This window comes from Lissotriton helveticus, chromosome 1_1, assembly GCF_964261635.1.
Source record: "Lissotriton helveticus chromosome 1_1, aLisHel1.1, whole genome shotgun sequence".
NCBI lineage: Eukaryota > Metazoa > Chordata > Amphibia > Caudata > Salamandridae > Lissotriton > Lissotriton helveticus.
Window position 1 is genome coordinate 215,925,904 of NC_136057.1, and position 25,653 is coordinate 215,951,556.

The window sequence follows — 25,653 nt, forward strand, 5'->3', positions numbered from 1 at the left end:
GGTATCATGTAACTTGAGACGGTGAATATAATTTCCCCAATTCAATATTCAAAATAAATCCATGGTTATAGTATCAAATGAACTTTATAAAGCTGATCAACATTATTTCATTTCAGAATATCTCTGCACCTCATCAGAGCGTATTGGCTCTGTGGCGCAATGGATAGCGCATTGGACTTCTAGGTGAATGTAAAAAAGATATTCAAAGGTTGTGGGTTCGAATCCCACCAGAGTCAGTTTTATCCCTATTTATTTCATAACTGTTTAAAAGAGTAATAAACAGTGCATGCATGCTTCTGCTTCACCAAAAAGGGCAGTGAAAGGAAGTCTATTTTAAATAGATACTATTCAAGTTACGCAATCTTTGCAGAAGAGGAAATTGGCAGCTGTACTTATGAAAATGTAATTTACTCAGAAGTAAGATTTTGGGCCCTTCCTTAATTTTACAATGTCAATAAAAACATATGAATTCTAAGTCAGCAAAAAAAATTGAGATAGTAGCAATTTCAGGACTTACAATAAGGTTAAATTTACTGAAGAGATTTCAAATGCTTGAAGTACCAATTCATTATTATATTCCGCGTATTCAGTACTTAATACCGGCAACCATCTTAAGAAACCTAGTGATAGTTGGGACACTTCAAATGTTGATAAGGTCATTTTGTGGAGCGACCTCTCCGAGCCTGGATAGCTCAGTCGGGAGAGCATCAGACTTTTAATCTGAGGGCCCAGGGTTCAAGTCCCTGTTCAGGCGGCTTGGTTAAAGAAAAGGTATATCAATTGCATACTCTTTTCAGGATCCAATGAATGGGGAGTCCTATTAGAGATGTTTCAAAAAAGTCTTAATCAAGTCATTACATACCCATCTGTCTTCTACATTCTTTGACAAGGGTTAAGAAGACTTACCCAAACTGTATCATGTAGTTTGTTGATTAACTTTTACCCAATTCAATGTTCAAAATGTAAGGTAGTGTCCGATTAACTTGATAAAGTTGGTCAACAGCTGATAGGTCATCTTTTTATTTGTGAATCTCTGATCACCGTGTTGAATCAGGTCGGATCTCTAGTGCAATGGATAGCGGCTTGGAGTCCTAGACGAATGTAGCAAAAGCATTCAAAGGCTTTGTGTTCAAACACCAGCTGGGTCAATTTTATCCCTCCTCTTATTTTATAACTAATTGAAACAGTAACAAGCAATGCCTGCGTCTGCATCACCAGAAACATTTACCAACATGGCAGTGAAAGAAAGTCTACTTAAACAGAGACTGTTTGCTTTGAAAACATTGCATAATCTATGCCCAAGAGGAAATTCCCAAAGATACTGCTGAAAATGTAATTTAGTAGGTAGTAATAGTATTTGGCACTTTATTGATTTCACAATGTCATTTTAGACACATGATTTCTAAGTCAGCCGAAAATGAGATAGTCCAAATTTCAGGATTTAAAATGGATTACGTGTGCTGCTGAAATTTCAAATGCTTAACACCTTCAATGCTACAGGAGATTTTCCTCCTGTGCTGAATGATCTGTAAATCCATTGTTCATGACGAGCTCAGCTCGTCATAAGCACACGACAAGTGTACTGCACGACGAGCTGAGCTCGTCATGAGCATGGAAGGGGTTAAAACATCAATTTGTTATTAAACTCTACAAATTTGATTGCTAATATATGTAACCATATTAATACACAGAGTGTAGGTCAGTGTACGTCCACATTTGTTTAGCTGATTTTAAGACAGAGTATAGCAGAGCCTGGATAGCTCAGTCGGTAGAGCATCAGACTTTTAATCTGAGGGTCCAGGGTTCAAGTCCCTGTTCAGGCGGGTGCTTCCTTTAAAGAAAAATTACTCTAATTGGATGCTCTTTTTGTGTTCCCCTGCATGACGAATAAGATATTCCATTACTAAAATTGCAAAAACGTCTTTCATGGAGTTGTGAAATGCACATCTGCCTCATATATCATGTGCCATTTTACTAAACTTAAGTCGTACGTAGATTTACCTAAGGTATCATGTAACTTGAGACGGTGAATATAATTTCCCCAATTCAATATTCAAAATAAATCCATGGTTATAGTATCAAATGAACTTTATAAAGCTGATCAACATTATTTCATTTCAGAATATCTCTGCACCTCATCAGAGCGTATTGGCTCTGTGGCGCAATGGATAGCGCATTGGACTTCTAGGTGAATGTAAAAAAGATATTCAAAGGTTGTGGGTTCGAATCCCACCAGAGTCAGTTTTATCCCTATTTATTTCATAACTGTTTAAAAGAGTAATAAACAGTGCATGCATGCTTCTGCTTCACCAAAAAGGGCAGTGAAAGGAAGTCTATTTTAAATAGATACTATTCAAGTTACGCAATCTTTGCAGAAGAGGAAATTGGCAGCTGTACTTATGAAAATGTAATTTACTCAGAAGTAAGATTTTGGGCCCTTCCTTAATTTTACAATGTCAATAAAAACATATGAATTCTAAGTCAGCAAAAAAAATTGAGATAGTAGCAATTTCAGGACTTACAATAAGGTTACATTTACTGAAGAGATTTCAAATGCTTGAAGTACCAATTCATTATTATATTCCGCGTATTCAGTACTTAATACCGGCAACCATCTTAAGAAACGTAGTGATAGTTGGGACACTTCAAATGTTGATAAGGTCATTTTGTGGAGCGACCTCTCCGAGCCTGGATAGCTCAGTCGGGAGAGCATCAGACTTTTAATCTGAGGGCCCAGGGTTCAAGTCCCTGTTCAGGCGGCTTGGTTAAAGAAAAGGTATATCAATTGCATACTCTTTTCAGGATCCAATGAATGGGGAGTCCTATTAGAGATGTTTCAAAAAAGTCTTAATCAAGTCATTACATACCCATCTGTCTTCTACATTCTTTGACAAGGGTTAAGAAGACTTACCCAAACTGTATCATGTAGTTTGTTGATTAACTTTTACCCAATTCAATGTTCAAAATGTAAGGTAGTGTCCGATTAACTTGATAAAGTTGGTCAACAGCTGATAGGTCATCTTTTTATTTGTGAATCTCTGATCACCGTGTTGAATCAGGTCGGATCTCTAGTGCAATGGATAGCGGCTTGGAGTCCTAGACGAATGTAGCAAAAGCATTCAAAGGCTTTGTGTTCAAACACCAGCTGGGTCAATTTTATCCCTCCTCTTATTTTATAACTAATTGAAACAGTAACAAGCAATGCCTGCGTCTGCATCACCAGAAACATTTACCAACATGGCAGTGAAAGAAAGTCTACTTAAACAGAGGCTGTTTGCTTTGAAAACATTGCATAATCTATGCCCAAGAGGAAATTCCCAAAGATACTGCTGAAAATGTAATTTAGTAGGTAGTAATAGTATTTGGCACTTTATTGATTTCACAATGTCATTTTAGACACATGATTTCTAAGTCAGCCGAAAATGAGATAGTCCAAATTTCAGGATTTAAAATGGATTACGTGTGCTGCTGAAATTTCAAATGCTTAACACCTTCAATGCTACAGGAGATTTTCCTCCTGTGCTGAATGATCTGTAAATCCATTGTTCATGACGAGCTCAGCTCGTCATAAGCACACGACAAGTGTACTGCACGACGAGCTGAGCTCGTCATGAGCATGGAAGGGGTTAAAACATCAATTTGTTATTAAACTCTACAAATTTGATTGCTAATATATGTAACCATATTAATACACAGAGTGTAGGTCAGTGTACGTCCACATTTGTTTAGCTGATTTTAAGACAGAGTATAGCAGAGCCTGGATAGCTCAGTCGGTAGAGCATCAGACTTTTAATCTGAGGGTCCAGGGTTCAAGTCCCTGTTCAGGCGGGTGCTTCCTTTAAAGAAAAATTACTCTAATTGGATGCTCTTTTTGTGTTCCCCTGCATGACGAATAAGATATTCCATTACTAAAATTGCAAAAACGTCTTTCATGGAGTTGTGAAATGCACATCTGCCTCATATATCATGTGCCATTTTACTAAACTTAAGTCGTACGTAGATTTACCTAAGGTATCATGTAACTTGAGACGGTGAATATAATTTCCCCAATTCAATATTCAAAATAAATCCATGGTTATAGTATCAAATGAACTTTATAAAGCTGATCAACATTATTTCATTTCAGAATATCTCTGCACCTCATCAGAGCGTATTGGCTCTGTGGCGCAATGGATAGCGCATTGGACTTCTAGGTGAATGTAAAAAAGATATTCAAAGGTTGTGGGTTCGAATCCCACCAGAGTCAGTTTTATCCCTATTTATTTCATAACTGTTTAAAAGAGTAATAAACAGTGCATGCATGCTTCTGCTTCACCAAAAAGGGCAGTGAAAGGAAGTCTATTTTAAATAGATACTATTCAAGTTACGCAATCTTTGCAGAAGAGGAAATTGGCAGCTGTACTTATGAAAATGTAATTTACTCAGAAGTAAGATTTTGGGCCCTTCCTTAATTTTACAATGTCAATAAAAAAATATGAATTCTAAGTCAGCAAAAAAAATTGAGATAGTAGCAATTTCAGGACTTACAATAAGGTTAAATTTACTGAAGAGATTTCAAATGCTTGAAGTACCAATTCATTATTATATTCCGCGTATTCAGTACTTAATACCGGCAACCATCTTAAGAAACGTAGTGATAGTTGGGACACTTCCAAATGTTGATAAGGTCATTTTGTGGAGCGACCTCTCCGAGCCTGGATAGCTCAGTCGGGAGAGCATCAGACTTTTAATCTGAGGGCCCAGGGTTCAAGTCCCTGTTCAGGCGGCTTGGTTAAAGAAAAGGTATATCAATTGCATACTCTTTTCAGGATCCAATGAATGGGGAGTCCTATTAGAGATGTTTCAAAAAAGTCTTAATCAAGTCATTACATACCCATCTGTCTTCTACATTCTTTGACAAGGGTTAAGAAGACTTACCCAAACTGTATCATGTAGTTTGTTGATTATCTTTTACCCAATTCAATGTTCAAAATGTAAGGTAGTGTCCGATTAACTTGATAAAGTTGGTCAACAGCTGATAGGTCATCTTTTTATTTGTGAATCTCTGATCACCGTGTTGAATCAGGTCGGATCTCTAGTGCAATGGATAGCGGCTTGGAGTCCTAGACGAATGTAGCAAAAGCATTCAAAGGCTTTGTGTTCAAACACCAGCTGGGTCAATTTTATCCCTCCTCTTATTTTATAACTAATTGAAACAGTAACAAGCAATGCCTGCGTCTGCATCACCAGAAACATTTACCAACATGGCAGTGAAAGAAAGTCTACTTAAACAGAGACTGTTTGCTTTGAAAACATTGCATAATCTATGCCCAAGAGGAAATTCCCAAAGATACTGCTGAAAATGTAATTTAGTAGGTAGTAATAGTATTTGGCACTTTATTGATTTCACAATGTCATTTTAGACACATGATTTCTAAGTCAGCCGAAAATGAGATAGTCCAAATTTCAGGATTTAAAATGGATTACGTGTGCTGCTGAAATTTCAAATGCTTAACACCTTCAATGCTACAGGAGATTTTCCTCCTGTGCTGAATGATCTGTAAATCCATTGTTCATGACGAGCTCAGCTCGTCATAAGCACACGACAAGTGTACTGCACGACGAGCTGAGCTCGTCATGAGCATGGAAGGGGTTAAAACATCAATTTGTTATTAAACTCTACAAATTTGATTGCTAATATATGTAACCATATTAATACACAGAGTGTAGGTCAGTGTACGTCCACATTTGTTTAGCTGATTTTAAGACAGAGTATAGCAGAGCCTGGATAGCTCAGTCGGTAGAGCATCAGACTTTTAATCTGAGGGTCCAGGGTTCAAGTCCCTGTTCAGGCGGGTGCTTCCTTTAAAGAAAAATTACTCTAATTGGATGCTCTTTTTGTGTTCCCCTGCATGACGAATAAGATATTCCATTACTAAAATTGCAAAAACGTCTTTCATGGAGTTGTGAAATGCACATCTGCCTCATATATCATGTGCCATTTTACTAAACTTAAGTCGTACGTAGATTTACCTAAGGTATCATGTAACTTGAGACGGTGAATATAATTTCCCCAATTCAATATTCAAAATAAATCCATGGTTATAGTATCAAATGAACTTTATAAAGCTGATCAACATTATTTCATTTCAGAATATCTCTGCACCTCATCAGAGCGTATTGGCTCTGTGGCGCAATGGATAGCGCATTGGACTTCTAGGTGAATGTAAAAAAGATATTCAAAGGTTGTGGGTTCGAATCCCACCAGAGTCAGTTTTATCCCTATTTATTTCATAACTGTTTAAAAGAGTAATAAACAGTGCATGCATGCTTCTGCTTCACCAAAAAGGGCAGTGAAAGGAAGTCTATTTTAAATAGATACTATTCAAGTTACGCAATCTTTGCAGAAGAGGAAATTGGCAGCTGTACTTATGAAAATGTAATTTACTCAGAAGTAAGATTTTGGGCCCTTCCTTAATTTTACAATGTCAATAAAAAAATATGAATTCTAAGTCAGCAAAAAAAATTGAGATAGTAGCAATTTCAGGACTTACAATAAGGTTAAATTTACTGAAGAGATTTCAAATGCTTGAAGTACCAATTCATTATTATATTCCGCGTATTCAGTACTTAATACCGGCAACCATCTTAAGAAACGTAGTGATAGTTGGGACACTTCCAAATATTGATAAGGTCATTTTGTGGAGCGACCTCTCCGAGCCTGGATAGCTCAGTCGGGAGAGCATCAGACTTTTAATCTGAGGGCCCAGGGTTCAAGTCCCTGTTCAGGCGGCTTGGTTAAAGAAAAGGTATATCAATTGCATACTCTTTTCAGGATCCAATGAATGGGGAGTCCTATTAGAGATGTTTCAAAAAAGTCTTAATCAAGTCATTACATACCCATCTGTCTTCTACATTCTTTGACAAGGGTTAAGAAGACTTACCCAAACTGTATCATGTAGTTTGTTGATTATCTTTTACCCAATTCAATGTTCAAAATGTAAGGTAGTGTCCGATTAACTTGATAAAGTTGGTCAACAGCTGATAGGTCATCTTTTTATTTGTGAATCTCTGATCACCGTGTTGAATCAGGTCGGATCTCTAGTGCAATGGATAGCGGCTTGGAGTCCTAGACGAATGTAGCAAAAGCATTCAAAGGCTTTGTGTTCAAACACCAGCTGGGTCAATTTTATCCCTCCTCTTATTTTATAACTAATTGAAACAGTAACAAGCAATGCCTGCGTCTGCATCACCAGAAACATTTACCAACATGGCAGTGAAAGAAAGTCTACTTAAACAGAGACTGTTTGCTTTGAAAACATTGCATAATCTATGCCCAATAGGAAATTCCCAAAGATACTGCTGAAAATGTAATTTAGTAGGTAGTAATAGTATTTGGCACTTTATTGATTTCACAATGTCATTTTAGACACATGATTTCTAAGTCAGCCGAAAATGAGATAGTCCAAATTTCAGGATTTAAAATGGATTACGTGTGCTGCTGAAATTTCAAATGCTTAACACCTTCAATGCTACAGGAGATTTTCCTCCTGTGCTGAATGATCTGTAAATCCATTGTTCATGACGAGCTCAGCTCGTCATAAGCACACGACAAGTGTACTGCACGACGAGCTGAGCTCGTCATGAGCATGGAAGGGGTTAAAACATCAATTTGTTATTAAACTCTACAAATTTGATTGCTAATATATGTAACCATATTAATACACAGAGTGTAGGTCAGTGTACGTCCACATTTGTTTAGCTGATTTTAAGACAGAGTATAGCAGAGCCTGGATAGCTCAGTCGGTAGAGCATCAGACTTTTAATCTGAGGGTCCAGGGTTCAAGTCCCTGTTCAGGCGGGTGCTTCCTTTAAAGAAAAATTACTCTAATTGGATGCTCTTTTTGTGTTCCCCTGCATGACGAATAAGATATTCCATTACTAAAATTGCAAAAACGTCTTTCATGGAGTTGTGAAATGCACATCTGCCTCATATATCATGTGCCATTTGACTAAACTTAAGTCGTACGTAGATTTACCTAAGGTATCATGTAACTTGAGACGGTGAATATAATTTCCCCAATTCAATATTCAAAATAAATCCATGGTTATAGTATCAAATGAACTTTATAAAGCTGATCAACATTATTTCATTTCAGAATATCTCTGCACCTCATCAGAGCGTATTGGCTCTGTGGCGCAATGGATAGCGCATTGGACTTCTAGGTGAATGTAAAAAAGATATTCAAAGGTTGTGGGTTCGAATCCCACCAGAGTCAGTTTTATCCCTATTTATTTCATAACTGTTTAAAAGAGTAATAAACAGTGCATGCATGCTTCTGCTTCACCAAAAAGGGCAGTGAAAGGAAGTCTATTTTAAATAGATACTATTCAAGTTACGCAATCTTTGCAGAAGAGGAAATTGGCAGCTGTACTTATGAAAATGTAATTTACTCAGAAGTAAGATTTTGGGCCCTTCCTTAATTTTACAATGTCAATAAAAAAATATGAATTCTAAGTCAGCAAAAAAAATTGAGATAGTAGCAATTTCAGGACTTACAATAAGGTTAAATTTACTGAAGAGATTTCAAATGCTTGAAGTACCAATTCATTATTATATTCCGCGTATTCAGTACTTAATACCGGCAACCATCTTAAGAAACGTAGTGATAGTTGGGACACTTCCAAATGTTGATAAGGTCATTTTGTGGAGCGACCTCTCCGAGCCTGGATAGCTCAGTCGGGAGAGCATCAGACTTTTAATCTGAGGGCCCAGGGTTCAAGTCCCTGTTCAGGCGGCTTGGTTAAAGAAAAGGTATATCAATTGCATACTCTTTTCAGGATCCAATGAATGGGGAGTCCTATTAGAGATGTTTCAAAAAAGTCTTAATCAAGTCATTACATACCCATCTGTCTTCTACATTCTTTGACAAGGGTTAAGAAGACTTACCCAAACTGTATCATGTAGTTTGTTGATTATCTTTTACCCAATTCAATGTTCAAAATGTAAGGTAGTGTCCGATTAACTTGATAAAGTTGGTCAACAGCTGATAGGTCATCTTTTTATTTGTGAATCTCTGATCACCGTGTTGAATCAGGTCGGATCTCTAGTGCAATGGATAGCGGCTTGGAGTCCTAGACGAATGTAGCAAAAGCATTCAAAGGCTTTGTGTTCAAACACCAGCTGGGTCAATTTTATCCCTCCTCTTATTTTATAACTAATTGAAACAGTAACAAGCAATGCCTGCGTCTGCATCACCAGAAACATTTACCAACATGGCAGTGAAAGAAAGTCTACTTAAACAGAGACTGTTTGCTTTGAAAACATTGCATAATCTATGCCCAAGAGGAAATTCCCAAAGATACTGCTGAAAATGTAATTTAGTAGGTAGTAATAGTATTTGGCACTTTATTGATTTCACAATGTCATTTTAGACACATGATTTCTAAGTCAGCCGAAAATGAGATAGTCCAAATTTCAGGATTTAAAATGGATTACGTGTGCTGCTGAAATTTCAAATGCTTAACACCTTCAATGCTACAGGAGATTTTCCTCCTGTGCTGAATGATCTGTAAATCCATTGTTCATGACGAGCTCAGCTCGTCATAAGCACACGACAAGTGTACTGCACGACGAGCTGAGCTCGTCATGAGCATGGAAGGGGTTAAAACATCAATTTGTTATTAAACTCTACAAATTTGATTGCTAATATATGTAACCATATTAATACACAGAGTGTAGGTCAGTGTACGTCCACATTTGTTTAGCTGATTTTAAGACAGAGTATAGCAGAGCCTGGATAGCTCAGTCGGTAGAGCATCAGACTTTTAATCTGAGGGTCCAGGGTTCAAGTCCCTGTTCAGGCGGGTGCTTCCTTTAAAGAAAAATTACTCTAATTGGATGCTCTTTTTGTGTTCCCCTGCATGACGAATAAGATATTCCATTACTAAAATTGCAAAAACGTCTTTCATGGAGTTGTGAAATGCACATCTGCCTCATATATCATGTGCCATTTGACTAAACTTAAGTCGTACGTAGATTTACCTAAGGTATCATGTAACTTGAGACGGTGAATATAATTTCCCCAATTCAATATTCAAAATAAATACATGGTTATAGTATCAAATGAACTTTATAAAGCTGATCAACATTATTTCATTTCAGAATATCTCTGCACCTCATCAGAGCGTATTGGCTCTGTGGCGCAATGGATAGCGCATTGGACTTCTAGGTGAATGTAAAAAAGATATTCAAAGGTTGTGGGTTCGAATCCCACCAGAGTCAGTTTTATCCCTATTTATTTCATAACTGTTTAAAAGAGTAATAAACAGTGCATGCATGCTTCTGCTTCACCAAAAAGGGCAGTGAAAGGAAGTCTATTTTAAATAGATACTATTCAAGTTACGCAATCTTTGCAGAAGAGGAAATTGGCAGCTGTACTTATGAAAATGTAATTTACTCAGAAGTAAGATTTTGGGCCCTTCCTTAATTTTACAATGTCAATAAAAACATATGAATTCTAAGTCAGCAAAAAAAATTGAGATAGTAGCAATTTCAGGACTTACAATAAGGTTAAATTTACTGAAGAGATTTCAAATGCTTGAAGTACCAATTCATTATTATATTCCGCGTATTCAGTACTTAATACCGGCAACCATCTTAAGAAACGTAGTGATAGTTGGGACACTTCCAAATGTTGATAAGGTCATTTTGTGGAGCGACCTCTCCGAGCCTGGATAGCTCAGTCGGGAGAGCATCAGACTTTTAATCTGAGGGCCCAGGGTTCAAGTCCCTGTTCAGGCGGCTTGGTTAAAGAAAAGGTATATCAATTGCATACTCTTTTCAGGATCCAATGAATGGGGAGTCCTATTAGAGATGTTTCAAAAAAGTCTTAATCAAGTCATTACATACCCATCTGTCTTCTACATTCTTTGACAAGGGTTAAGAAGACTTACCCAAACTGTATCATGTAGTTTGTTGATTAACTTTTACCCAATTCAATGTTCAAAATGTAAGGTAAAGTCCGATTAACTTGATAAAGTTGGTCAACAGCTGATAGGTCATCTTTTTATTTGTGAATCTCTGATCACCGTGTTGAATCAGGTCGGATCTCTAGTGCAATGGATAGCGGCTTGGAGTCCTAGACGAATGTAGCAAAAGCATTCAAAGGCTTTGTGTTCAAACACCAGCTGGGTCAATTTTATCCCTCCTCTTATTTTATAACTAATTGAAACAGTAACAAGCAATGCCTGCGTCTGCATCACCAGAAACATTTACCAACATGGCAGTGAAAGAAAGTCTACTTAAACAGAGACTGTTTGCTTTGAAAACATTGCATAATCTATGCCCAAGAGGAAATTCCCAAAGATACTGCTGAAAATGTAATTTAGTAGGTAGTAATAGTATTTGGCACTTTATTGATTTCACAATGTCATTTTAGACACATGATTTCTAAGTCAGCCGAAAATGAGATAGTCCAAATTTCAGGATTTAAAATGGATTACGTGTGCTGCTGAAATTTCAAATGCTTAACACCTTCAATGCTACAGGAGATTTTCCTCCTGTGCTGAATGATCTGTAAATCCATTGTTCATGACGAGCTCAGCTCGTCATAAGCACACGACAAGTGTACTGCACGACGAGCTGAGCTCGTCATGAGCATGGAAGGGGTTAAAACATCAATTTGTTATTAAACTCTACAAATTTGATTGCTAATATATGTAACCATATTAATACACAGAGTGTAGGTCAGTGTACGTCCACATTTGTTTAGCTGATTTTAAGACAGAGTATAGCAGAGCCTGGATAGCTCAGTCGGTAGAGCATCAGACTTTTAATCTGAGGGTCCAGGGTTCAAGTCCCTGTTCAGGCGGGTGCTTCCTTTAAAGAAAAATTACTCTAATTGGATGCTCTTTTTGTGTTCCCCTGCATGACGAATAAGATATTCCATTACTAAAATTGCAAAAACGTCTTTCATGGAGTTGTGAAATGCACATCTGCCTCATATATCATGTGCCATTTTACTAAACTTAAGTCGTACGTAGATTTACCTAAGGTATCATGTAACTTGAGACGGTGAATATAATTTCCCCAATTCAATATTCAAAATAAATCCATGGTTATAGTATCAAATGAACTTTATAAAGCTGATCAACATTATTTCATTTCAGAATATCTCTGCACCTCATCAGAGCGTATTGGCTCTGTGGCGCAATGGATAGCGCATTGGACTTCTAGGTGAATGTAAAAAAGATATTCAAAGGTTGTGGGTTCGAATCCCACCAGAGTCAGTTTTATCCCTATTTATTTCATAACTGTTTAAAAGAGTAATAAACAGTGCATGCATGCTTCTGCTTCACCAAAAAGGGCAGTGAAAGGAAGTCTATTTTAAATAGATACTATTCAAGTTACGCAATCTTTGCAGAAGAGGAAATTGGCAGCTGTACTTATGAAAATGTAATTTACTCAGAAGTAAGATTTTGGGCCCTTCCTTAATTTTACAATGTCAATAAAAAAATATGAATTCTAAGTCAGCAAAAAAAATTGAGATAGTAGCAATTTCAGGACTTACAATAAGGTTAAATTTACTGAAGAGATTTCAAATGCTTGAAGTACCAATTCATTATTATATTCCGCGTATTCAGTACTTAATACCGGCAACCATCTTAAGAAACGTAGTGATAGTTGGGACACTTCCAAATGTTGATAAGGTCATTTTGTGGAGCGACCTCTCCGAGCCTGGATAGCTCAGTCGGGAGAGCATCAGACTTTTAATCTGAGGGCCCAGGGTTCAAGTCCCTGTTCAGGCGGCTTGGTTAAAGAAAAGGTATATCAATTGCATACTCTTTTCAGGATCCAATGAATGGGGAGTCCTATTAGAGATGTTTCAAAAAAGTCTTAATCAAGTCATTACATACCCATCTGTCTTCTACATTCTTTGACAAGGGTTAAGAAGACTTACCCAAACTGTATCATGTAGTTTGTTGATTATCTTTTACCCAATTCAATGTTCAAAATGTAAGGTAGTGTCCGATTAACTTGATAAAGTTGGTCAACAGCTGATAGGTCATCTTTTTATTTGTGAATCTCTGATCACCGTGTTGAATCAGGTCGGATCTCTAGTGCAATGGATAGCGGCTTGGAGTCCTAGACGAATGTAGCAAAAGCATTCAAAGGCTTTGTGTTCAAACACCAGCTGGGTCAATTTTATCCCTCCTCTTATTTTATAACTAATTGAAACAGTAACAAGCAATGCCTGCGTCTGCATCACCAGAAACATTTACCAACATGGCAGTGAAAGAAAGTCTACTTAAACAGAGACTGTTTGCTTTGAAAACATTGCATAATCTATGCCCAAGAGGAAATTCCCAAAGATACTGCTGAAAATGTAATTTAGTAGGTAGTAATAGTATTTGGCACTTTATTGATTTCACAATGTCATTTTAGACACATGATTTCTAAGTCAGCCGAAAATGAGATAGTCCAAATTTCAGGATTTAAAATGGATTACGTGTGCTGCTGAAATTTCAAATGCTTAACACCTTCAATGCTACAGGAGATTTTCCTCCTGTGCTGAATGATCTGTAAATCCATTGTTCATGACGAGCTCAGCTCGTCATAAGCACACGACAAGTGTACTGCACGACGAGCTGAGCTCGTCATGAGCATGGAAGGGGTTAAAACATCAATTTGTTATTAAACTCTACAAATTTGATTGCTAATATATGTAACCATATTAATACACAGAGTGTAGGTCAGTGTACGTCCACATTTGTTTAGCTGATTTTAAGACAGAGTATAGCAGAGCCTGGATAGCTCAGTCGGTAGAGCATCAGACTTTTAATCTGAGGGTCCAGGGTTCAAGTCCCTGTTCAGGCGGGTGCTTCCTTTAAAGAAAAATTACTCTAATTGGATGCTCTTTTTGTGTTCCCCTGCATGACGAATAAGATATTCCATTACTAAAATTGCAAAAACGTCTTTCATGGAGTTGTGAAATGCACATCTGCCTCATATATCATGTGCCATTTGACTAAACTTAAGTCGTACGTAGATTTACCTAAGGTATCATGTAACTTGAGACGGTGAATATAATTTCCCCAATTCAATATTCAAAATAAATCCATGGTTATAGTATCAAATGAACTTTATAAAGCTGATCAACATTATTTCATTTCAGAATATCTCTGCACCTCATCAGAGCGTATTGGCTCTGTGGCGCAATGGATAGCGCATTGGACTTCTAGGTGAATGTAAAAAAGATATTCAAAGGTTGTGGGTTCGAATCCCACCAGAGTCAGTTTTATCCCTATTTATTTCATAACTGTTTAAAAGAGTAATAAACAGTGCATGCATGCTTCTGCTTCACCAAAAAGGGCAGTGAAAGGAAGTCTATTTTAAATAGATACTATTCAAGTTACGCAATCTTTGCAGAAGAGGAAATTGGCAGCTGTACTTATGAAAATGTAATTTACTCAGAAGTAAGATTTTGGGCCCTTCCTTAATTTTACAATGTCAATAAAAACATATGAATTCTAAGTCAGCAAAAAAAATTGAGATAGTAGCAATTTCAGGACTTACAATAAGGTTAAATTTACTGAAGAGATTTCAAATGCTTGAAGTACCAATTCATTATTATATTCCGCGTATTCAGTACTTAATACCGGCAACCATCTTAAGAAACGTAGTGATAGTTGGGACACTTCCAAATGTTGATAAGGTCATTTTGTGGAGCGACCTCTCCGAGCCTGGATAGCTCAGTCGGGAGAGCATCAGACTTTTAATCTGAGGGCCCAGGGTTCAAGTCCCTGTTCAGGCGGCTTGGTTAAAGAAAAGGTATATCAATTGCATACTCTTTTCAGGATCCAATGAATGGGGAGTCCTATTAGAGATGTTTCAAAAAAGTCTTAATCAAGTCATTACATACCCATCTGTCTTCTACATTCTTTGACAAGGGTTAAGAAGACTTACCCAAACTGTATCATGTAGTTTGTTGATTAACTTTTACCCAATTCAATGTTCAAAATGTAAGGTAGTGTCCGATTAACTTGATAAAGTTGGTCAACAGCTGATAGGTCATCTTTTTATTTGTGAATCTCTGATCACCGTGTTGAATCAGGTCGGATCTCTAGTGCAATGGATAGCGGCTTGGAGTCCTAGACGAATGTAGCAAAAGCATTCAAAGGCTTTGTGTTCAAACACCAGCTGGGTCAATTTTATCCCTCCTCTTATTTTATAACTAATTGAAACAGTAACAAGCAATGCCTGCGTCTGCATCACCAGAAACATTTACCAACATGGCAGTGAAAGAAAGTCTACTTAAACAGAGACTGTTTGCTTTGAAAACATTGCATAATCTATGCCCAAGAGGAAATTCCCAAAGATACTGCTGAAAATGTAATTTAGTAGGTAGTAATAGTATTTGGCACTTTATTGATTTCACAATGTCATTTTAGACACATGATTTCTAAGTCAGCCGAAAATGAGATAGTCCAAATTTCAGGATTTAAAATGGATTACGTGTGCTGCTGAAATTTCAAATGCTTAACACCTTCAATGCTACAGGAGATTTTCCTCCTGTGCTGAATGATCTGTAAATCCATTGTTCATGACGAGCTCAGCTCGTCATAAGCACACGACAAGTGTACTGCACGACGAGCTGAGCTCGTCATGAGCATGGAAGGGGTTAAAACATCAATTTGTTATTAAACTCTACAAATTTGATTGCTAATATATGTAACCATATTAATACACAGAGTGTAGGTCAGTGTACGTCCACATTTGTTTAGCTGATTTTAAGACAGAGTATAGCAGAGCCTGGATAGCTCAGTCGGTAGAGCATCAGACTTTTAATCTGAGGGTCCAGGGTTCAAGTCCCTGTTCAGGCGGGTGCTTCCTTTAAAGAAAAATTACTCTAATTGGATGCTCTTTTTGTGTTCCCCTGCATGACGAATAAGATATTCCATTACTAAAATTGCAAAAACGTCTTTCATGGAGTTGTGAAATGCACATCTGCCTCATATATCATGTGCCATTTGACTAAACTTAAGTCGTACGTAGATTTACCTAAGGTATCATGTAACTTGAGACGGTGAATATAATTTCCCCAATTCAATATTCAAAATAAATCCATGGTTATAGTATCAAATGAACTTTATAAAGCTGATCAACATTATTTCATTTCAGAATATCTCTGCACCTCATCAGAGCGTATTGGCTCTGTGGCGCAATGGATAGCGCATTGGACTTCTAGGTGAATGTAAAAAAGATATTCAAAGGTTGTGGGTTCGAATCCCACCAGAGTCAGTTTTATCCCTATTTATTTCATAACTGTTTAAAAGAGTAATAAACAGTGCATGCATGCTTCTGCTTCACCAAAAAGGGCAGTGAAAGGAAGTCTATTTTAAATAGATACTATTCAAGTTACGCAATCTTTGCAGAAGAGGAAATTGGCAGCTGTACTTATGAAAATGTAATTTACTCAGAAGTAAGATTTTGGGCCCTTCCTTAATTTTACAATGTCAATAAAAAAATATGAATTCTAAGTCAGCAAAAAAAATTGAGATAGTAGCAATTTCAGGACTTACAATAAGGTTAAATTTACTGAAGAGATTTCAAATGCTTGAAGTACCAATTCATTATTATATTCCGCGTATTCAGTACTTAATACCGGCAACCATCTTAAGAAACGTAGTGATAGTTGGGACACTTCCAAATGTTGATAAGGTCATTTTGTGGAGCGACCTCTCCGAGCCTGGATAGCTCAGTCGGGAGAGCATCAGACTTTTAATCTGAGGGCCCAGGGTTCAAGTCCCTGTTCAGGCGGCTTGGTTAAAGAAAAGGTATATCAATTGCATACTCTTTTCAGGATCCAATGAATGGGGAGTCCTATTAGAGATGTTTCAAAAAAGTCTTAATCAAGTCATTACATACCCATCTGTCTTCTACATTCTTTGACAAGGGTTAAGAAGACTTACCCAAACTGTATCATGTAGTTTGTTGATTATCTTTTACCCAATTCAATGTTCAAAATGTAAGGTAGTGTCCGATTAACTTGATAAAGTTGGTCAACAGCTGATAGGTCATCTTTTTATTTGTGAATCTCTGATCACCGTGTTGAATCAGGTCGGATCTCTAGTGCAATGGATAGCGGCTTGGAGTCCTAGACGAATGTAGCAAAAGCATTCAAAGGCTTTGTGTTCAAACACCAGCTGGGTCAATTTTATCCCTCCTCTTATTTTATAACTAATTGAAACAGTAACAAGCAATGCCTGCGTCTGCATCACCAGAAACATTTACCAACATGGCAGTGAAAGAAAGTCTACTTAAACAGAGACTGTTTGCTTTGAAAACATTGCATAATCTATGCCCAAGAGGAAATTCCCAAAGATACTGCTGAAAATGTAATTTAGTAGGTAGTAATAGTATTTGGCACTTTATTGATTTCACAATGTCATTTTAGACACATGATTTCTAAGTCAGCCGAAAATGAGATAGTCCAAATTTCAGGATTTAAAATGGATTACGTGTGCTGCTGAAATTTCAAATGCTTAACACCTTCAATGCTACAGGAGATTTTCCTCCTGTGCTGAATGATCTGTAAATCCATTGTTCATGACGAGCTCAGCTCGTCATAAGCACACGACAAGTGTACTGCACGACGAGCTGAGCTCGTCATGAGCATGGAAGGGGTTAAAACATCAATTTGTTATTAAACTCTACAAATTTGATTGCTAATATATGTAACCATATTAATACACAGAGTGTAGGTCAGTGTACGTCCACATTTGTTTAGCTGATTTTAAGACAGAGTATAGCAGAGCCTGGATAGCTCAGTCGGTAGAGCATCAGACTTTTAATCTGAGGGTCCAGGGTTCAAGTCCCTGTTCAGGCGGGTGCTTCCTTTAAAGAAAAATTACTCTAATTGGATGCTCTTTTTGTGTTCCCCTGCATGACGAATAAGATATTCCATTACTAAAATTGCAAAAACGTCTTTCATGGAGTTGTGAAATGCACATCTGCCTCATATATCATGTGCCATTTGACTAAACTTAAGTCGTACGTAGATTTACCTAAGGTATCATGTAACTTGAGACGGTGAATATAATTTCCCCAATTCAATATTCAAAATAAATCCATGGTTATAGTATCAAATGAACTTTATAAAGCTGATCAACATTATTTCATTTCAGAATATCTCTGCACCTCATCAGAGCGTATTGGCTCTGTGGCGCAATGGATAGCGCATTGGACTTCTAGGTGAATGTAAAAAAGATATTCAAAGGTTGTGGGTTCGAATCCCACCAGAGTCAGTTTTATCCCTATTTATTTCATAACTGTTTAAAAGAGTAATAAACAGTGCATGCATGCTTCTGCTTCACCAAAAAGGGCAGTGAAAGGAAGTCTATTTTAAATAGATACTATTCAAGTTACGCAATCTTTGCAGAAGAGGAAATTGGCAGCTGTACTTATGAAAATGTAATTTACTCAGAAGTAAGATTTTGGGCCCTTCCTTAATTTTACAATGTAAATAAAAACATATGAATTCTAAGTCAGCAAAAAAAATTGAGATAGTAGCAATTTCAGGACTTACAATAAGGTTAAATTTACTGAAGAGATTTCAAATGCTTGAAGTACCAATTCATTATTATATTCCGCGTATTCAGTACTTAATACCGGCAACCATCTTAAGAAACGTAGTGATAGTTGGGACACTTCCAAATGTTGATAAGGTCATTTTGTGGAGCGACCTCTCCGAGCCTGGATAGCTCAGTCGGGAGAGCATCAGACTTTTAATCTGAGGGCCCAGGGTTCAAGTCCCTGTTCAGGCGGCTTGGTTAAAGAAAAGGTATATCAATTGCATACTCTTTTCAGGATCCAATGAATGGGGAGTCCTATTAGAGATGTTTCAAAAAAGTCTTAATCAAGTCATTACATACCCATCTGTCTTCTACATTCTTTGACAAGGGTTAAGAAGACTTACCCAAACTGTATCATGTAGTTTGTTGATTAACTTTTACCCAATTCAATGTTCAAAATGTAAGGTAGTGTCCGATTAACTTGATAAAGTTGGTCAACAGCTGATAGGTCATCTTTTTATTTGTGAATCTCTGATCACCGTGTTGAATCAGGTCGGATCTCTAGTGCAATGGATAGCGGCTTGGAGTCCTAGACGAATGTAGCAAAAGCATTCAAAGGCTTTGTGTTCAAACACCAGCTGGGTCAATTTTATCCCTCCTCTTATTTTATAACTAATTGAAACAGTAACAAGCAATGCCTGCGTCTGCATCACCAGAAACATTTACCAACATGGCAGTGAAAGAAAGTCTACTGAAACAGAGACTGTTTGCTTTGAAAACATTGCATAATCTATGCCCAAGAGGAAATTCCCAAAGATACTGCTGAAAATGTAATTTAGTAGGTAGTAATAGTATTTGGCACTTTATTGATTTCACAATGTCATTTTAGACACATGATTTCTAAGTCAGCCGAAAATGAGATAGTCCAAATTTCAGGATTTAAAATGGATTACGTGTGCTGCTGAAATTTCAAATGCTTAACACCTTCAATGCTACAGGAGATTTTCCTCCTGTGCTGAATGATCTGTAAATCCATTGTTCATGACGAGCTCAGCTCGTCATAAGCACACGACAAGTGTACTGCACGACGAGCTGAGCTCGTCATGAGCATGGAAGGGGTTAAAACATCAATTTGTTATTAAACTCTACAAATTTGATTGCTAATATATGTAACCATATTAATACACAGAGTGTAGGTCAGTGTACGTCCACATTTGTTTAGCTGATTTTAAGACAGAGTATAGCAGAGCCTGGATAGCTCAGTCGGTAGAGCATCAGACTTTTAATCTGAGGGTCCAGGGTTCAAGTCCCTGTTCAGGCGGGTGCTTCCTTTAAAGAAAAATTACTCTAATTGGATGCTCTTTTTGTGTTCCCCTGCATGACGAATAAGATATTCCATTACTAAAATTGCAAAAACGTCTTTCATGGAGTTGTGAAATGCACATCTGCCTCATATATCATGTGCCATTTTACTAAACTTAAGTCGTACGTAGATTTACCTAAGGTATCATGTAACTTGAGACGGTGAATATAATTTCCCCAATTCAATATTCAAAATAAATCCATGGTTATAGTATCAAATGAACTTTATAAAGCTGATCAACATTATTTCATTTCAGAATATCTCTGCACCTCATCAGAGCGTATTGGCTCTGTGGCGCAATGGATAGCGCATTGGACTTCTAGGTGAATGTAAAAAAGATATTCAAAGGTTGTGGGTTCGAATCCCACCAGAGTCAGTTTTATCCCTATTTATTTCATAACTGTTTAAAAGAGTAATAAACAGTGCATGCATGCTTCTGCTTCACCAAAAAGGGCAGTGAAAGGAAGTCTATTTTAAATAGATACTATTCAAGTTACGCAATCTTTGCAGAAGAGGAAATTGGCAGCTGTACTTATGAAAATGTAATTTACTCAGAAGTAAGATTTTGGGCCCTTCCTTAATTTTACAATGTCAATAAAAACATATGAATTCTAAGTCAGCAAAAAAAATTGAGATAGTAGCAATTTCAGGACTTACAATAAGGTTAAATTTACTGAAGAGATTTCAAATGCTTGAAGTACCAATTCATTATTATATTCCGCGTATTCAGTACTTAATACCGGCAACCATCTTAAGAAACGTAGTGATAGTTGGGACACTTCAAATGTTGATAAGGTCATTTTGTGGAGCGACCTCTCCGAGCCTGGATAGCTCAGTCGGGAGAGCATCAGACTTTTAATCTGAGGGCCCAGGGTTCAAGTCCCTGTTCAGGCGGCTTGGTTAAAGAAAAGGTATGTCAATTGCATACTCTTTTCAGGATCCAATGAATGGGGAGTCCTATTAGAGATGTTTCAAAAAAGTCTTAATCAAGTCATTACATACCCATCTGTCTTCTACATTCTTTGACAAGGGTTAAGAAGACTTACCCAAACTGTATCATGTAGTTTGTTGATTAACTTTTACCCAATTCAATGTTCAAAATGTAAGGTAGTGTCCGATTAACTTGATAAAGTTGGTCAACAGCTGATAGGTCATCTTTTTATTTGTGAATCTCTGATCACCGTGTTGAATCAGGTCGGATCTCTAGTGCAATGGATAGCGGCTTGGAGTCCTAGACGAATGTAGCAAAAGCATTCAAAGGCTTTGTGTTCAAACACCAGCTGGGTCAATTTTATCCCTCCTCTTATTTTATAACTAATTGAAACAGTAACAAGCAATGCCTGCGTCTGCATCACCAGAAACATTTACCAACATGGCAGTGAAAGAAAGTCTACTTAAACAGAGACTGTTTGCTTTGAAAACATTGCATAATCTATGCCCAAGAGGAAATTCCCAAAGATACTGCTGAAAATGTAATTTAGTAGGTAGTAATAGTATTTGGCACTTTATTGATTTCACAATGTCATTTTAGACACATGATTTCTAAGTCAGCCGAAAATGAGATAGTCCAAATTTCAGGATTTAAAATGGATTACGTGTGCTGCTGAAATTTCAAATGCTTAACACCTTCAATGCTACAGGAGATTTTCCTCCTGTGCTGAATGATCTGTAAATCCATTGTTCATGACGAGCTCAGCTCGTCATAAGCACACGACAAGTGTACTGCACGACGAGCTGAGCTCGTCATGAGCATGGAAGGGGTTAAAACATCAATTTGTTATTAAACTCTACAAATTTGATTGCTAATATATGTAACCATATTAATACACAGAGTGTAGGTCAGTGTACGTCCACATTTGTTTAGCTGATTTTAAGACAGAGTATAGCAGAGCCTGGATAGCTCAGTCGGTAGAGCATCAGACTTTTAATCTGAGGGTCCAGGGTTCAAGTCCCTGTTCAGGCGGGTTCTTCCTTTAAAGAAAAATTACTCTAATTGGATGCTCTTTTTGTGTTCCCCTGCATGACGAATAAGATATTCCATTACTAAAATTGCAAAAACGTCTTTCATGGAGTTGTGAAATGCACATCTGCCTCATATATCATGTGCCATTTGACTAAACTTAAGTCGTACGTAGATTTACCTAAGGTATCATGTAACTTGAGACGGTGAATATAATTTCCCCAATTCAATATTCAAAATAAATCCATGGTTATAGTATCAAATGAACTTTATAAAGCTGATCAACATTATTTCATTTCAGAATATCTCTGCACCTCATCAGAGCGTATTGGCTCTGTGGCGCAATGGATAGCGCATTGGACTTCTAGGTGAATGTAAAAAAGATATTCAAAGGTTGTGGGTTCGAATCCCACCAGAGTCAGTTTTATCCCTATTTATTTCATAACTGTTTAAAAGAGTAATAAACAGTGCATGCATGCTTCTGCTTCACCAAAAAGGGCAGTGAAAGGAAGTCTATTTTAAATAGATACTATTCAAGTTACGCAATCTTTGCAGAAGAGGAAATTGGCAGCTGTACTTATGAAAATGTAATTTACTCAGAAGTAAGATTTTGGGCCCTTCCTTAATTTTACAATGTCAATAAAAAAATATGAATTCTAAGTCAGCAAAAAAAATTGAGATAGTAGCAATTTCAGGACTTACAATAAGGTTAAATTTACTGAAGAGATTTCAAATGCTTGAAGTACCAATTCATTATTATATTCCGCGTATTCAGTACTTAATACCGGCAACCATCTTAAGAAACGTAGTGATAGTTGGGACACTTCAAATGTTGATAAGGTCATTTTGTGGAGCGACCTCTCCGAGCCTGGATAGCTCAGTCGGGAGAGCATCAGACTTTTAATCTGAGGGCCCAGGGTTCAAGTCCCTGTTCAGGCGGCTTGGTTAAAGAAAAGGTATGTCAATTGCATACTCTTTTCAGGATCCAATGAATGGGGAGTCCTATTAGAGATGTTTCAAAAAAGTCTTAATCAAGTCATTACATACCCATCTGTCTTCTACATTCTTTGACAAGGGTTAAGAAGACTTACCCAAACTGTATCATGTAGTTTGTTGATTAACTTTTACCCAATTCAATGTTCAAAATGTAAGGTAGTGTCCGATTAACTTGATAAAGTTGGTCAACAGCTGATAGGTCATCTTTTTATTTGTGAATCTCTGATCACCGTGTTGAATCAGGTCGGATCTCTAGTGCAATGGATAGCGGCTTGGAGTCCTAGACGAATGTAGCAAAAGCATTCAAAGGCTTTGTGTTCAAACACCAGCTGGGTCAATTTTATCCCTCCTCTTATTTTATAACTAATTGAAACAGTAACAAGCAATGCCTGCGTCTGCATCACCAGAAACATTTACCAACATGGCAGTGAAAGAAAGTCTACTTAAACAGAGACTGTTTGCTTTGAAAACATTGCATAATCTATGCCCAAGAGGAAATTCCCAAAGATACTGCTGAAAATGTAATTTAGTAGGTAGTAATAGTATTTGGCACTTTATTGATTTCACAATGTCATTTTAGACACATGATTTCTAAGTCAGCCGAAAATGAGATAGTCCAAATTTCAGGATTTAAAATGGATTACGTGTGCTGCTGAAATTTCAAATGCTTAACACCTTCAATGCTACAGGAGATTTTCCTCCTGTGCTGAATGATCTGTAAATCCATTGTTCATGACGAGCTCAGCTCGTCATAAGCACACGACAAGTGTACTGCACGACGAGCTGAGCTCGTCATGAGCATGGAAGGGGTTAAAACATCAATTTGTTATTAAACTCTACAAATTTGATTGCTAATATATGTAACCATATTAATACACAGAGTGTAGGTCAGTGTACGTCCACATTTGTTTAGCTGATTTTAAGACAGAGTATAGCAGAGCCTGGATAGCTCAGTCGGTAGAGCATCAGACTTTTAATCTGAGGGTCCAGGGTTCAAGTCCCTGTTCAGGCGGGTGCTTCCTTTAAAGAAAAATTACTCTAATTGGATGCTCTTTTTGTGTTCCCCTGCATGACGAATAAGATATTCCATTACTAAAATTGCAAAAACGTCTTTCATGGAGTTGTGAAATGCACATCTGCCTCATATATCATGTGCCATTTGACTAAACTTAAGTCGTACGTAGATTTACCTAAGGTATCATGTAACTTGAGACGGTGAATATAATTTCCCCAATTCAATATTCAAAATAAATCCATGGTTATAGTATCAAATGAACTTTATAAAGCTGATCAACATTATTTCATTTCAGAATATCTCTGCACCTCATCAGAGCGTATTGGCTCTGTGGCGCAATGGATAGCGCATTGGACTTCTAGGTGAATGTAAAAAAGATATTCAAAGGTTGTGGGTTCGAATCCCACCAGAGTCAGTTTTATCCCTATTTATTTCATAACTGTTTAAAAGAGTAATAAACAGTGCATGCATGCTTCTGCTTCACCAAAAAGGGCAGTGAAAGGAAGTCTATTTTAAATAGATACTATTCAAGTTACGCAATCTTTGCAGAAGAGGAAATTGGCAGCTGTACTTATGAAAATGTAATTTACTCAGAAGTAAGATTTTGGGCCCTTCCTTAATTTTACAATGTCAATAAAAACATATGAATTCTAAGTCAGCAAAAAAAATTGAGATAGTAGCAATTTCAGGACTTACAATAAGGTTAAATTTACTGAAGAGATTTCAAATGCTTGAAGTACCAATTCATTATTATATTCCGCGTATTCAGTACTTAATACCGGCAACCATCTTAAGAAACGTAGTGATAGTTGGGACACTTCCAAATGTTGATAAGGTCATTTTGTGGAGCGACCTCTCCGAGCCTGGATAGCTCAGTCGGGAGAGCATCAGACTTTTAATCTGAGGGCCCAGGGTTCAAGTCCCTGTTCAGGCGGCTTGGTTAAAGAAAAGGTATATCAATTGCATACTCTTTTCAGGATCCAATGAATGGGGAGTCCTATTAGAGATGTTTCAAAAAAGTCTTAATCAAGTCATTACATACCCATCTGTCTTCTACATTCTTTGACAAGGGTTAAGAAGACTTACCCAAACTGTATCATGTAGTTTGTTGATTAACTTTTACCCAATTCAATGTTCAAAATGTAAGGTAGTGTCCGATTAACTTGATAAAGTTGGTCAACAGCTGATAGGTCATCTTTTTATTTGTGAATCTCTGATCACCGTGTTGAATCAGGTCGGATCTCTAGTGCAATGGATAGCGGCTTGGAGTCCTAGACGAATGTAGCAAAAGCATTCAAAGGCTTTGTGTTCAAACACCAGCTGGGTCAATTTTATCCCTCCTCTTATTTTATAACTAATTGAAACAGTAACAAGCAATGCCTGCGTCTGCATCACCAGAAACATTTACCAACATGGCAGTGAAAGAAAGTCTACTTAAACAGAGACTGTTTGCTTTGAAAACATTGCATAATCTATGCCCAAGAGGAAATTCCCAAAGATACTGCTGAAAATGTAATTTAGTAGGTAGTAATAGTATTTGGCACTTTATTGATTTCACAATGTCATTTTAGACACATGATTTCTAAGTCAGCCGAAAATGAGATAGTCCAAATTTCAGGATTTAAAATGGATTACGTGTGCTGCTGAAATTTCAAATGCTTAACACCTTCAATGCTACAGGAGATTTTCCTCCTGTGCTGAATGATCTGTAAATCCATTGTTCATGACGAGCTCAGCTCGTCATAAGCACACGACAAGTGTACT

The 25,653-nt window shown here is 37.2% G+C and overlaps 25 non-coding genes across 25 annotated transcripts; all 25 read left to right on the forward strand.

Moving 5' to 3' along the window:
• Positions 1–145: 145 nt before the first annotated feature.
• On the forward strand, positions 146–236 carry TRNAR-UCU (transfer RNA arginine (anticodon UCU)). The gene is given in 2 exon segments: positions 146–182; positions 201–236. It is a non-coding gene; the product is annotated as a tRNA-Arg (tRNA).
• A 1,514-nt stretch (positions 237–1,750) lies between these two features.
• TRNAK-UUU (transfer RNA lysine (anticodon UUU)) lies at positions 1,751–1,823 on the forward strand. Its single transcript has one exon. It is a non-coding gene; the product is annotated as a tRNA-Lys (tRNA).
• Positions 1,824–2,150: 327 nt separating this feature from the next.
• On the forward strand, positions 2,151–2,241 carry TRNAR-UCU (transfer RNA arginine (anticodon UCU)). Its single transcript is given in 2 exon segments — positions 2,151–2,187; positions 2,206–2,241. It is a non-coding gene; the product is annotated as a tRNA-Arg (tRNA).
• A 1,514-nt stretch (positions 2,242–3,755) lies between these two features.
• Positions 3,756–3,828, forward strand: TRNAK-UUU (transfer RNA lysine (anticodon UUU)). The gene has a single exon. It is a non-coding gene; the product is annotated as a tRNA-Lys (tRNA).
• Positions 3,829–4,155: 327 nt separating this feature from the next.
• TRNAR-UCU (transfer RNA arginine (anticodon UCU)) lies at positions 4,156–4,246 on the forward strand. The gene is given in 2 exon segments: positions 4,156–4,192; positions 4,211–4,246. It is a non-coding gene; the product is annotated as a tRNA-Arg (tRNA).
• A 1,515-nt stretch (positions 4,247–5,761) lies between these two features.
• On the forward strand, positions 5,762–5,834 carry TRNAK-UUU (transfer RNA lysine (anticodon UUU)). Its single transcript has one exon. It is a non-coding gene; the product is annotated as a tRNA-Lys (tRNA).
• Positions 5,835–6,161: 327 nt separating this feature from the next.
• TRNAR-UCU (transfer RNA arginine (anticodon UCU)) lies at positions 6,162–6,252 on the forward strand. The gene is given in 2 exon segments: positions 6,162–6,198; positions 6,217–6,252. It is a non-coding gene; the product is annotated as a tRNA-Arg (tRNA).
• Positions 6,253–7,767: 1,515 nt separating this feature from the next.
• Positions 7,768–7,840, forward strand: TRNAK-UUU (transfer RNA lysine (anticodon UUU)). The gene has a single exon. It is a non-coding gene; the product is annotated as a tRNA-Lys (tRNA).
• Positions 7,841–8,167: 327 nt separating this feature from the next.
• Positions 8,168–8,258, forward strand: TRNAR-UCU (transfer RNA arginine (anticodon UCU)). Its single transcript is given in 2 exon segments — positions 8,168–8,204; positions 8,223–8,258. It is a non-coding gene; the product is annotated as a tRNA-Arg (tRNA).
• A 1,515-nt stretch (positions 8,259–9,773) lies between these two features.
• On the forward strand, positions 9,774–9,846 carry TRNAK-UUU (transfer RNA lysine (anticodon UUU)). The gene has a single exon. It is a non-coding gene; the product is annotated as a tRNA-Lys (tRNA).
• A 327-nt stretch (positions 9,847–10,173) lies between these two features.
• TRNAR-UCU (transfer RNA arginine (anticodon UCU)) lies at positions 10,174–10,264 on the forward strand. The gene is given in 2 exon segments: positions 10,174–10,210; positions 10,229–10,264. It is a non-coding gene; the product is annotated as a tRNA-Arg (tRNA).
• A 1,515-nt stretch (positions 10,265–11,779) lies between these two features.
• Positions 11,780–11,852, forward strand: TRNAK-UUU (transfer RNA lysine (anticodon UUU)). Its single transcript has one exon. It is a non-coding gene; the product is annotated as a tRNA-Lys (tRNA).
• A 327-nt stretch (positions 11,853–12,179) lies between these two features.
• Positions 12,180–12,270, forward strand: TRNAR-UCU (transfer RNA arginine (anticodon UCU)). Its single transcript is given in 2 exon segments — positions 12,180–12,216; positions 12,235–12,270. It is a non-coding gene; the product is annotated as a tRNA-Arg (tRNA).
• A 1,515-nt stretch (positions 12,271–13,785) lies between these two features.
• On the forward strand, positions 13,786–13,858 carry TRNAK-UUU (transfer RNA lysine (anticodon UUU)). The gene has a single exon. It is a non-coding gene; the product is annotated as a tRNA-Lys (tRNA).
• A 327-nt stretch (positions 13,859–14,185) lies between these two features.
• Positions 14,186–14,276, forward strand: TRNAR-UCU (transfer RNA arginine (anticodon UCU)). Its single transcript is given in 2 exon segments — positions 14,186–14,222; positions 14,241–14,276. It is a non-coding gene; the product is annotated as a tRNA-Arg (tRNA).
• Positions 14,277–15,791: 1,515 nt separating this feature from the next.
• On the forward strand, positions 15,792–15,864 carry TRNAK-UUU (transfer RNA lysine (anticodon UUU)). The gene has a single exon. It is a non-coding gene; the product is annotated as a tRNA-Lys (tRNA).
• A 327-nt stretch (positions 15,865–16,191) lies between these two features.
• TRNAR-UCU (transfer RNA arginine (anticodon UCU)) lies at positions 16,192–16,282 on the forward strand. The gene is given in 2 exon segments: positions 16,192–16,228; positions 16,247–16,282. It is a non-coding gene; the product is annotated as a tRNA-Arg (tRNA).
• Positions 16,283–17,797: 1,515 nt separating this feature from the next.
• TRNAK-UUU (transfer RNA lysine (anticodon UUU)) lies at positions 17,798–17,870 on the forward strand. Its single transcript has one exon. It is a non-coding gene; the product is annotated as a tRNA-Lys (tRNA).
• Positions 17,871–18,197: 327 nt separating this feature from the next.
• Positions 18,198–18,288, forward strand: TRNAR-UCU (transfer RNA arginine (anticodon UCU)). Its single transcript is given in 2 exon segments — positions 18,198–18,234; positions 18,253–18,288. It is a non-coding gene; the product is annotated as a tRNA-Arg (tRNA).
• Positions 18,289–19,803: 1,515 nt separating this feature from the next.
• TRNAK-UUU (transfer RNA lysine (anticodon UUU)) lies at positions 19,804–19,876 on the forward strand. The gene has a single exon. It is a non-coding gene; the product is annotated as a tRNA-Lys (tRNA).
• A 327-nt stretch (positions 19,877–20,203) lies between these two features.
• TRNAR-UCU (transfer RNA arginine (anticodon UCU)) lies at positions 20,204–20,294 on the forward strand. The gene is given in 2 exon segments: positions 20,204–20,240; positions 20,259–20,294. It is a non-coding gene; the product is annotated as a tRNA-Arg (tRNA).
• Positions 20,295–21,808: 1,514 nt separating this feature from the next.
• Positions 21,809–21,881, forward strand: TRNAK-UUU (transfer RNA lysine (anticodon UUU)). The gene has a single exon. It is a non-coding gene; the product is annotated as a tRNA-Lys (tRNA).
• Positions 21,882–22,208: 327 nt separating this feature from the next.
• TRNAR-UCU (transfer RNA arginine (anticodon UCU)) lies at positions 22,209–22,299 on the forward strand. Its single transcript is given in 2 exon segments — positions 22,209–22,245; positions 22,264–22,299. It is a non-coding gene; the product is annotated as a tRNA-Arg (tRNA).
• Positions 22,300–23,813: 1,514 nt separating this feature from the next.
• Positions 23,814–23,886, forward strand: TRNAK-UUU (transfer RNA lysine (anticodon UUU)). The gene has a single exon. It is a non-coding gene; the product is annotated as a tRNA-Lys (tRNA).
• Positions 23,887–24,213: 327 nt separating this feature from the next.
• TRNAR-UCU (transfer RNA arginine (anticodon UCU)) lies at positions 24,214–24,304 on the forward strand. The gene is given in 2 exon segments: positions 24,214–24,250; positions 24,269–24,304. It is a non-coding gene; the product is annotated as a tRNA-Arg (tRNA).
• The last annotated feature ends 1,349 nt before the right edge of the window (positions 24,305–25,653 follow it).